General features: G+C 37.1%; 2 long non-coding RNA genes across 2 annotated transcripts; both read left to right on the plus strand.

Annotated features, from left to right (window-relative positions):
- Nucleotides 1-2,815: 2,815 nt before the first annotated feature.
- On the plus strand, nt 2,816-4,020 carry LOC113320485. Its single transcript, XR_003346124.1, has 3 exons — nt 2,816-2,968; nt 3,180-3,272; nt 3,884-4,020. It is a non-coding gene; the product is annotated as an uncharacterized LOC113320485 (long non-coding RNA).
- A 1,928-nt stretch (nt 4,021-5,948) lies between these two features.
- On the plus strand, nt 5,949-6,456 carry LOC113321362. The gene is made up of 3 exons (XR_003346618.1): nt 5,949-5,978; nt 6,082-6,305; nt 6,426-6,456. It is a non-coding gene; the product is annotated as an uncharacterized LOC113321362 (long non-coding RNA).
- Nucleotides 6,457-11,498: the final 5,042 nt, after the last annotated feature.

The raw sequence follows: 11,498 nt of genomic DNA on the forward strand, positions 1-11,498 counted from the left end.
TAACTCAAATGAACTAGTTAGTGAGTTGTTCAATTGCTTAGATCCTATAGAAGTATACAAGACACAATCGAAGCAAAAATTATTTGATTCACTCGAATCGATTCATGAACTTTATGTCCACGGTTTGCAAACTTGCATTCCTTAGTTAATATAAGTATAAGTTCACGAATAATCGTTTTTAGAATATAACCAACCTAAGTACACGGACTAGGTACGCGGACTTAAGTACCCGGAATAAGTTTGTAAATAGTTCACAAACTCCAAAAGATTTTCTCGGGAAGAGAACCTCCGACAGTACGCAGACTGAGTACGCGGACTCTGTTCTGGTTTCCTGAGGAGCAAAGTATGCAGACTTTGGTTCAAGGAATAAGGACATATACCTGTATGTGTTACCACACAATGCTTATATCCAACAATGGTTATATAATCTAAACTCTCATTTCAATCATTGAAACATTCTTAGAGGACGTTATATAGTTGTTATTCACAAACTATTTTTCGTCAAAGCCATTTTCAAGTAATTGAAACATAACATGACTTTCATCACTAGGTAAAGATGAACTTGGCCAAAGCGAAAGCTTACCAACACATATTTCGAGAAATAGATAAGCGAGATAAACTCGACTCGAAATAGCAAATATGTATAATCATAGTCTATATAGTAAAACGATTTTTGTCTCAAGATAAGAGATAGAGTAGATATACTTTTGAGTGATAGATAAGTTCAAGTCTCCACATACGTTTTAGTCGATGAAGTTCCACCAGTTCCTTGAGTAGTTCTTCGTTTGTATGATGGTCGCCATGGAGTTCTTGAGCTCAACTACACTTTCTATCCTAGTCCGAGACTTAGCTATAGTAGACTAGAAATCAAGACTTATAGTTTTGATCACTAGCATTGACAAACATGCTTGAGATAGCAATGCATGCGAGTTCGACCGAGCAGTGCTCTAACAGATGTAGCTCCTTACTTCTTCACATTCTTCAAGTCTTCACGTAATACTTGTAAGTGTCATATCCTAATAACTTTCTAGTAAATCTATACGAAGTTGACTCTGGTAAATAATCAAGCGACTCTTTAAATGAGTTTTGGTTCACTAAAATATGACAACCAAACTTGACATACCAACGTTTGGTGGGTTCAATCGAGCTATGCTCTAACATAGTTTAGAATATTCTAGAAGTGTCTCTGATTTAGAGTTTGATATGCTAGGAAAGTGTCTTTTCTTGAGAGTCAAGTTTGTTAAACTATAAATAGGTTGTTTTCTGTTGAGCCATGAGATTAATTACATCAACAGAGAGAAGTGTTTGAGTTACGTTTTGTGTTCATGAAGTCTTTGATATCAGATTTTCTACAATCTTTTTCTCCGTCGATGGAATATTCCGTCGCGGTGCTTTAATATTAACAGTCAAACCAACAGTCTCTAACAGTCAAAGGTCAATGGGATAGAGTCAGACAGACGAGTCAGTTTGTCTTAGTCGGCTGAATCACTGAGTTAGGTTTAACGAGTCTTGAATCGACTCAGAGGGAGAAATGGTCGGAAATTGTTTCCTCTGTTTCAGAGCACTCCCGGCCATAATTTCAGGCCATTTTCTTCGTCCCTGTGACAATATCCTAATATACATCTAAATTCATTTTAACATTCTTCACTGCAGCGCCAACTTCATATTGCAACCATCTTCATCTTCCCTTTTCAATGTTCTCTTCTATTACTGGAAGCAACAACAGAATCCACTATTCATCTCTTCTATCCTAACATACATTTAAGTTCATTTCAACATTCTTCACTGCAGCGCCAAGTTCATACTGCAACCATCTTCATCTTCCCTTTTCAATGTTCTCTTATATTACCGGAAGCAACAGCAGAATCCATTATTCATCTCTTTCCAATTTTCTTCATTTGTCATAGCATCAGCGTACTTCTTTCACAATCCTTGAATTAAGCCATCTTCATTTTCTTTTTGACCTCAAAATCATGTAAAAACCCATCAGCAAATACCCATTTTCTTTAATAACTCAGAGCCACCATCTTTTTCTTCTCTGAATCACAGCAACCACATCACCACCTTCAGAAACTCATTGTTCTTCTCATCCATTCTGTCTTAGACCACCACTAGAGTCTTCTTTGTTCTGATTGAACCCATCTGTTCTTCTCGATCTCAATTTCATGTTCTAATTCGTCATAAACCCTAATTCTTCATGAAATTCTCATCAGTAACAAACCCATCTTTAATTCCTTTCTCATCTTTCAAACATCAATCAATTACAGCCATGAATCACGAAATTAACATCAATAGATCCTTTTTTCTCTATTTCTTCATAACTGCTTCTGAATTGCAGCTTCTATTTCAAATCTAAGAGCAGAATCATCTCAACTTCATTTTCCCTGTATTTCACCTGCACTTCCCTCAATTTCTCCATTTCTGTCGCTCAGTTTCAGCAGAATCTGTTGCGCAACCATTTTTCTTCCCAATTTCAGATGTGATGATTGAGAGAAAACGTCTCTCGAATTTAGGGTCGAGGTATATTAGGGTAGGATGGGTACACCCCATACTAGGGCTGAACAGAAACCGAACCGATAACCGTAACCGCACCTATAACCGCACCGAACCGTAACCGCACCGAACCGATAATCCAATGGTCGGTGACGGTTTTCATTTTAATAACCGTTAGATCTACGGTTCGGTGTACGGTTTTACCCATAACCGCAAGATAACCGCACCGAAAAACCGATTAATAGGGACCGTCGATTAGTTTTTATCTTGATTAATCCTAGCCGTCTAGATTAAAACCTACACCATATATATTTCGGAACCCTAATTTTTTCAGAAGTTTTCATCTCGTTTCTCTTCTTCTCGGCTCTCGCTCTTCAGTCTGAAACCCCAGTCGCCTCCACCACCAGTAGAACCACCACTTTGATCTTTTAAACCACCTCCATCAAGAGCACCACCACCTCCTTGGCTCTATCTAGTAAGTAAATAGATCCCCTGTTCTATTTCTCATTCTCGTTTCGATTGATTTGTTTGTTTTTCAATTTCTAGGGTTTTTTTTTTAATTATTCTTCTGTTAGGACTTAGAGTTTCTTTCTTCGAAATGGTTTTCTTGTTGTTTTGTGTTTATCAATCAATTTCTTTTGTCAAATCTTATTTTTCTGATTACAGTCATGGGTTTTTTATTTTAGGTTTTGGTTGAGTTGAGGGGAGGAACTCAAGAAGGAGTCTGAAAGCTATTATCATTCAGTTTGAGTTAAGGGAAGGAAGGAGTCTGATTACAGGTAACTACTAACTAGTTATCTACTCATGATGAAGGAGTTGTTGGTTAGGTTTTATTTATAGTTTTTGTTAGTAGTCTTGTCCAGTAGGAGAAGAAGTTGAATCTAGCTAGGGTTATATTTAAGATTTTGCATTGGAGTCCAAGAGGAGAGATCAAAGTTGGGTTCATGATTACTGGTTTGATTTTTGTCTCTGTATTCATTTAGTTGCAGAGGGTCGCTTTTGTTTTGTTGATCTTTCTTTTACTAGCTCCATTGTTATTAGTACTAGTAGTTCTGTCTTTGATTGAAACTATCTTGCATTTTCAGTATCTTTTAATTTTATTTCTTATATCTGTTGTGATTGAACGCAAGTAAAAGACTAAAGCAACAGTTGTGCAGTTGGAATTTGAGAAAGACCATGGATCTGTAATTTTATTGGATTTAGGAATATGTTTTTAGGATGAACCCAACCTTGATACCAATGGGTGCAGCTTCAATTAGAAATTGATTCAAATTATGGTAATCAAGTTATTTTCATTATCAAGTTCAGAACTAACTTGATTGTTTTAAGAAATATGAATGCTTGTATTAAGAAGTAAGAACTAACTTGTTTACCTTTGGTTGTTTGGCAGGGTAATGATTGGATCAAGTTCAGTTTCATTATCAAGCTGCAAGATGGCAAGTGCATCTCCCTCTCCATCCCCTGCAGCTGGGTCTACTGATGTGACACTGTCAATAACACCTCAAGTTGATGCTACAAATCAAGAAACACAAGCTATAGAGCACGCTACACAGGACCCTGCACCTGAGGTTGTACCGAAGAAGAAGGGGAAAACTAGATCAAAAGTTTGGAATGACTTTGTAAGGCTCAGTGAAGAACAAGCTCAGTGTAAGCATTGTAAGAAGAAATTGCAAGCACATAGCAGAGGAAATGGCACTTCCAGCATGAAGACACATTTAGGCACATGCCCTCAGAATCCCAACAAGAAGCAAAAGGGTCAGAAGAATTTGATGTTTCCACCTCCAAGACCAGGACAGTCATCACAACTGGTTGCTGTAAGTTATGACAAGGATATGTGTAAAAGAAGATTGGCTGAGTTTGTCATCATAGATGAACTTCCATTTAGAATTGTAGAAGGAGAAGGGTTTAGAAGATACAGTGAACAGTTGGAGCCTAGATTCAAGGTGCCAAGCAGGATGACAATTTACAGAGATCTTTTAATCATCTACAAAGATGAGAAAGAGAAGTTGAAGAAATACTTCAAGGAAAGTAAACAAAGAGTCTCTCTCACAACTGATACATGGACTTCTCCAAACAACTTCAATTATATGTGTGTGACAGTGCACTTCATTGATATCCATTGGAAGCTTCAAAAGAGGATCATTCTGTTTTGCTTGATCAAGGGTCATACTGGAGTGGATATTGGGAAAATGCTTGAGAAATGTTTGCTGGATTGGGGGCTAGAAGATCTTTTTGGTTTGACTTTGGACAATGTCAGTGCAAATAGTGTGGCAATTGAGTATCTTCAAACAAGTGTCATCAATTGGACCGAAGCAAAAGTGAGATCTCAGTACATGCATGTATAATTACTTTTCTTGGCTCTATTCATTATGACACTTGAAACTGATTCAATATGAAAAAAAATTCTTTAGGTTGATAGCATATAATCTTGCATAGCCATGAGTTCTTTATAATGTACTTGTTGCTTTGTGCTTGTTGTATATCTTTGTGCTTGCAACTGATTCTTTCATTCTCTTATTGTTTGATGAACTAGCTAGAAAATAATTCTTTGATGAACTGTCTGTGCTTTTATTGTTTCATTCCTTCCAGGTAAGGTGTGCTGCGCATGTTCTTGCGCTTGTTGTCAAAGATGTTGTGCTGTTGTATCACAAGTCCATTGGAAGGATCAGATCAGTTATCAAGTTTGTTACCGGCTCTCCCTCTAGGTTGGCCAAATTCAAGGAATGTGCTGCTCTCGAGAAGATTGAATGTAAGAAGATGGTTTTCCTAGATGTGAAGACCAGGTGGAATGCTACGTATCTGATGCTTGATGCTGCCATTCCTTATGAAAAAATTCTTTAAGAGGTTAGAAAGAGAAGATAGGAGCTTTCGAGATAAGTATATTTTCAAAGAATCTGAATGTGAAGCTTTGCCTAATACTGATGCTGATATTGTTGTAATTGATAATGAAGAATATTATCATAGTTCATCTAGTGAATCTGAATGTGAAGTAGATGTGTCTAAAAAGAATAATACTAAGAAAAAGAACAAACCTCATCGTCATCATGCTCCATATGCTGCAGACTGGTCATATGCTAGGTGTCTTGTTAAGTGTTTGAAAATCTTCTTTGATGTTACTGTTAGGTTCTCAGCTTCAGTTCAGGTTACTTCACATGAATTTCTTTGGCAGTTGGCATTGATACATGAACAGTTGGTTCGTCTTAGAGCTATAGGAAACCGAGATCCTCATATTTCTAAGATGGCAGAAATGATGTTTAAAAAGTACAACGCATATTGGGGGGATTATGAAGATATGAACTCTGTGATGTATTTTGCTAAGTTGCTTGATCCTCGAGAGAAAGAATCTGGTTTGAAATTTGATCTTGAATGTTTGTATGAGCAAGATGATTTTAGGGTTACGACTGTTTTGAAAGCTGTGAAACAAGATATGGGAAAATTTTATGATGAGTACAACTACATGTATTCAAATGCCAATGCAGAGGAAGGTGACATCATTACTTACTGTTGATCATCATTAGTTCATTACTAATATTGCTTATTTTTTTTTTTTATCATCATTACTTACTATTGATTGTTCTCATGTCTTAGGTACTGGCTCAACATCTGCTGCTGGTGTTGATGACATGGTTGTTTCTGTGCAAGAAGAGAACATTGAGGATATGCTTGAGTCGAGGAAGAAAAGGCGAAGAATGAATGTTCACAATACTCATCCAAAGTCAGAGCTTGAAAGGTATTTGCTTGATGACTGTGAAGCATCTACCAAGGAGTTTGATATTCTAGCATGGTGGCAGGCTAATAGTACCAAGTATAAGGTATTTGCTTAATCAACTCTTTTAATAAATTTCTTAAACTAGCATGGTGGCAGGCTAATAGTACCACGATCTTGGTGATGCTTCATTTTCTTAAACTCTTTGCTGTTGTGGTTGTTTAAGGTACTATCACTAATGGCAAAGGATATTTTAGTAATACCAGTGTCCTCCGTTGCTTCGGAATCTGCATTCAGTACTGGAAAACGCATTCTTACTCCATGGAGAATCTCGCTATCTGCCAGGACAGTTGAAGCACTTCTCTGTACGCAAAGCTGGTTGCAGAAACCTATCTCTCTTGATTTCCTATGTGACTACGTACCTGATGACAATTCCAACATTGAAGATGGTAATGGAATCCCTTCTCTTTTGACCTGAAATTTGAATGAGTGTATCTTCTTTTATCTGTTAGTTTCTCACCTGCTGTAACAACAACAGCAGCAATCATAATTCATATTCAGCCAAGTGTTTGTATTCTTCTTTGCATTCTTGTTGTTTTTCTTCTTATCTGTTAGTTTCTCTTATCTTATTTCTTCTTGTTTTTCTTGTTGCAGAAATTTTGGGGAAGGATGAAGATTAAGGAGATTGGCTTGAGAGATGGATGGACTGTAGTCTTTTAGCTTTGGTTAACTTGAGAAATGAAGATCAAATGGATGACTGCAGTCTTTTTATGTTATTGGCAACATCGTTTTCTTTTAACTTTCGTTTCATCAGACTTTGGTTATCTTTTAGAATTAAGACTTTGGCTAACTTGTTTGTGAACTTCAACTTTGGTTATCTGTAGACTATGGTTATATTATCAAGATTTAAGTATGGCATGTAGTATCAGTTTATTAAGAATTTCGGAATATATTTATATACAGGTGCAGGGTATAGGTGAAAACCGAACTGAACCGAACCGTAACCGAACAGTATCGGTGCGGTTAAAAACCGAACCGAATACTGAACAATTCGGCTACGGTTTCAATTGTGATAACCGCACCGAACACGGTTAGTTGAACGGTTTTACCTATAACCGCACCGAACCGAACCGTGTGCAGCCCTACCTCAGACTGGGTTCTTATAATAGGCGGTCACTTCTAATAAGGGCTAGCCAAAGTTTCTAGCCCCTCATCCTCAGCTAATCTGTATTCAGTACTCCTTCAAATAGGGTTGCCCCTTAACTTTAGCTCGATTGCCACTAGTACTCGCTTGTGTAATGACACCCCTTTTGCTCAAATTGGGTGATTTCTTGTTCTTTTCCTCCGTGCGACTCCAAAGTACCTAATAACTCAAAAACACGCGTAAAATACATAATTTACAAGAAAAATAACAAAGAAAGTATAACCAATATATATTAACTCAAGGTGTATTGTACACCTATCATGCATCCGCAACCTTATTGTTCATACCATACTTCTGCTGAATAGAGAACGTATGTTCTTGCAAGGTAGAAATCCAACTTGCATGTATTCTATTGGATGGTGATTGATTCTGGAGATACTTGACGGCTTGGTGATCAGTATACAAGATAAAATCATTATGTATTAAGTAATGTCTCCATTTTCATAGTGCACGAATCACGATATAGAATTCCAACTCATAGGTAGACCACTTTTGACGAGCTTCGGTGAGTTTTTCACTAAGAAATCCAATGGGTTTACCTTTTTGGGATAAAACAACACCGACTCCGAATATGGAAACATCAGAATGCACCTGAAAAGCTTGTCAAAATTAGGTAGTGCAAGGATAAGAGAAAAAGTAAGCCTGTTTTAACAATTTAAATCTTGATTCAGCTTTAACAGTCCTTAAGAATCGTTTATCCTTCCAACCGTCAGTAATAAGGGCTGCGATAGAGCCGAAATCCCTTATAAATCTACGGTAAAGGAAGCTAAACCATGAAAACTACGAGCTTCAGATGTTGTCTTCAGAGTAGGCCGATCACGAATAGCTATGATTTTTGAATAATATACTTGAATACAGAAACCACATAACCCAAAAACAGAATCTTAGAAGTGAAAAATTGACACTTTTTGATGTTGATAAATAATTCATTCTTCTTGAGAGCCTTGAAAACAACCCACAAGTGAGAGCGATGTTCATCTTCATATTTCGAATAGATAAGGATATCATTGAAATAAACCACAACAAACTTAATAATGAAAGTTTATAGGACTTGGTTCATAACCCTTTTAAATGTACTTGGAGCTTTAGACGAACCAAATGGCATAAGAAGCCACTCGAAGAGACCATCCTTTGTCTTAATCGCAGTCTTCCATTCATCCCCAAGCCTAATTCTGATTTGATGATACCCACTTTTAAGATCAATCTTCGAAAATATCTGGGAACCGGAGATCATGTCAAGCATATCATCTAATCTTGGAATTGGGAAACGATAAAGGATCGTTATCTTATTAACATCTCTACTATCAATACACATACGCCAAGTTTCATCTTTTTTAGGCACTAGAAAAACGAGAACGGCGCGTGGGATCAAACTAGGTTGTATGAAACCTTTGGAAAGAAATTCATCCACCTGACCTCGAAGTATATCGTGTTATTTAGTGCTCATATGTTAGTGAGGAAGATTAGGAAAACTTGCACCAGGCATAAGATCTATTTGGTGTTGAATATTTCTCATAGGTGGCAAATAATCAGGCATATCAGATGGTAAAACGCATGTGAACTCATCTAGTAAGGGTTGCACTTGAGTAGGAATAGTTGTAGGAAGGTCAGTAGTAGAGGGTTGTACAACTAAAGCCTAAAGCATACCATATTCTTGTGCATCTTCCATGATATCTGGGGAAACCAACATCATTGTGTCTTCTTGTTGTATACTTGGACTAGGTTTCGCGTAAGATGGCTGCAATATGTTTTTCTTACCATTATAGATGAATGAACATTGAAAGGCTTTCGGGATTGCCTATATTATGATAACCGCAATCGCACGGCGTCTAACTAGTAGACAACGACAAGTACGGGTCGTTTCCACGAGGAGCGGTGGAAATACTATAATCAATAATTCTGATCGACTAACCAGAGATGTTGTTTTTAAGAATTGAGTTTGAAAAAAATAATAAGAAAATAAGTAAAATGAAAATGACTAAATGCAATGTAAAAGATGGTAACTAGGGAATCTGTTTCCACCAACCTAATTATGCAAAACTCATATTTCATTTCTAAAACTTATGCTCCATAAAATTATTTCACCGTTGTAATTTCTTTCGCTTCTAAGTTGATAGTTCTACGGATTTATTTATCAATCGGAAAGCATGTCCCATCAAATATCACTAAGCATGGCACATCAATTTAAACGCATAAATAAATGATAGAGCTATCTAACCAAAATATAGTCTCAAAGAATCAAATATCAATCCTAAAACATACACCGTAAAAGAACCTAATCCAAGCACGACGTATCAAACCGAAAGCATATCTAATCAACTCAACTATTTATGCAATTATTAACCAAGAAAATATTGAAGAATAATTACTAGACATTTAAACCATTATTTGGAGAATCAACATTTGAGTCTACACAATCAAATTAGTTTTAACCAAAAACCCTAGTTACAAAAATCTCTCTAGCAAGACATATCAAAAGCCATAAATATATTATAGAGAATTGAGTCAATAGCTAGCTAATCAGTCACAAGAACTGCAAACCCTTCTTCAAACTGATTCGGCTACCGAGCAGCGTCTCCTTTCTGGTTTTGGCTTTGCAACCGCATCTCTCCCAGGATAGAACTCCAGTCGGCCTCCCTCCTCGCTCCTTATGTGATCGTTTACATAAAGAAATCTTTTTTCATTTTATGCACCACAACATCGGCCAATTGAGTTATGCCACATGTCGAGTGACAAACAAAATCACCCAACGAGGTTTCGCCACGTCATTTCTTCCAACACTCGTCTGCCATCTGATGTCGCCTGCTCATCTTGCTTCCATAAATGTTGGTGAAGAATCTTAACAGAATATGATGTCGACATATGCCATAAACATTTGAACTCCTGAGATTCCAACGAATATGGAAATCAGTGTCCTACTCATGCTATTAGTAGTATTTTATCATTGGTTGAAAAACAAGAATCTGATTTCATTCTTACACACTTAAAACAATACAGACCTGCATTTATACATGTCCTGACTAAGACAAGAGATGTCCTAACATGACAGGCTGTGAACAGCTCATACTCAGCCAATAAGAGTCATTTCTCACACACTCTGACATACGTGAGAACTCTATGAGACTCTCAGTACTATTAGCCCCCCTCAAGCTGGAGGTTGTGACTAGAGATAACCTTTAGCTTGTCTCTGAGTGTAGAAAACCTTGGTCCTGCCAGTTTCTTGGTGAGAATATCTGCAATTTGATCCCAAGTTGAAATATATGTGACCTGAATGTTTTTGTTCTGAACAAGTTCTCTGACAAAATGATAGTCAATGGCCAGATGTTTCATTTTACTATGAAATACTGGATTATATGACAGAGAAACCGCACTTTGATTGTCACAAGATATCAATGGTGGAGCAGGAAGCAAGAGATGAAGATCCTTAAGTAGTTGACAAACCCAAACAATTTCTGCTGTGGTATTGGCTAGAGACCTGTATTCTGATTCAGTGGAAATTCTTGGGACACTACCTTGTCTTTTGCTAGACCAAGAAATTGGATTAGGACCAAAAAATATACAAAAACCTCATGTAGATCTTCTTGTATCAATTGATCCTGCCCAGTCAGCCATGTAATGTAAGAAGACCTTTGGAAAACAGTATACCATAGTCTAGGGTGCCTTTGATGTATCTTAGAATTCTCTTGGCTGCAATAAAGTGTTGATCAGTAGGAGCTTGCATATAAAGACATACCTGATTCACAGCAAAACCAATTTCAGGCCTTGTCCAAGTAAGATATTGTAGAGCACCCACTAATGATCTGTATTCACTTGGATCTGCTAATGGAGTACCAGCTGAAGCAGTGAGTGAAGTAGAGAGTGAGACTGGTGTACTACAGGGTTTAGCACCAGTCATATTGAATTTCTCCAATAAGTCCAAGGCATACTTAGTTTGACTAAGAAAAAGGTTTTCTGAATTTCTTTTCACCTGAAGACCAAGAAAATAATGAAGAGAGACCAAGTCTTTGATAGGAAAGTATGTCTTAAGATGATTGATAAACTGAGAAATATACTCAGTTGAATTCCAAGTGATAATAATGTCATCTACATAGACCA

This window comes from Papaver somniferum, chromosome 11 (assembly GCF_003573695.1).
Source record: "Papaver somniferum cultivar HN1 chromosome 11, ASM357369v1, whole genome shotgun sequence".
NCBI classification, from domain to species: domain Eukaryota; kingdom Viridiplantae; phylum Streptophyta; class Magnoliopsida; order Ranunculales; family Papaveraceae; genus Papaver; species Papaver somniferum.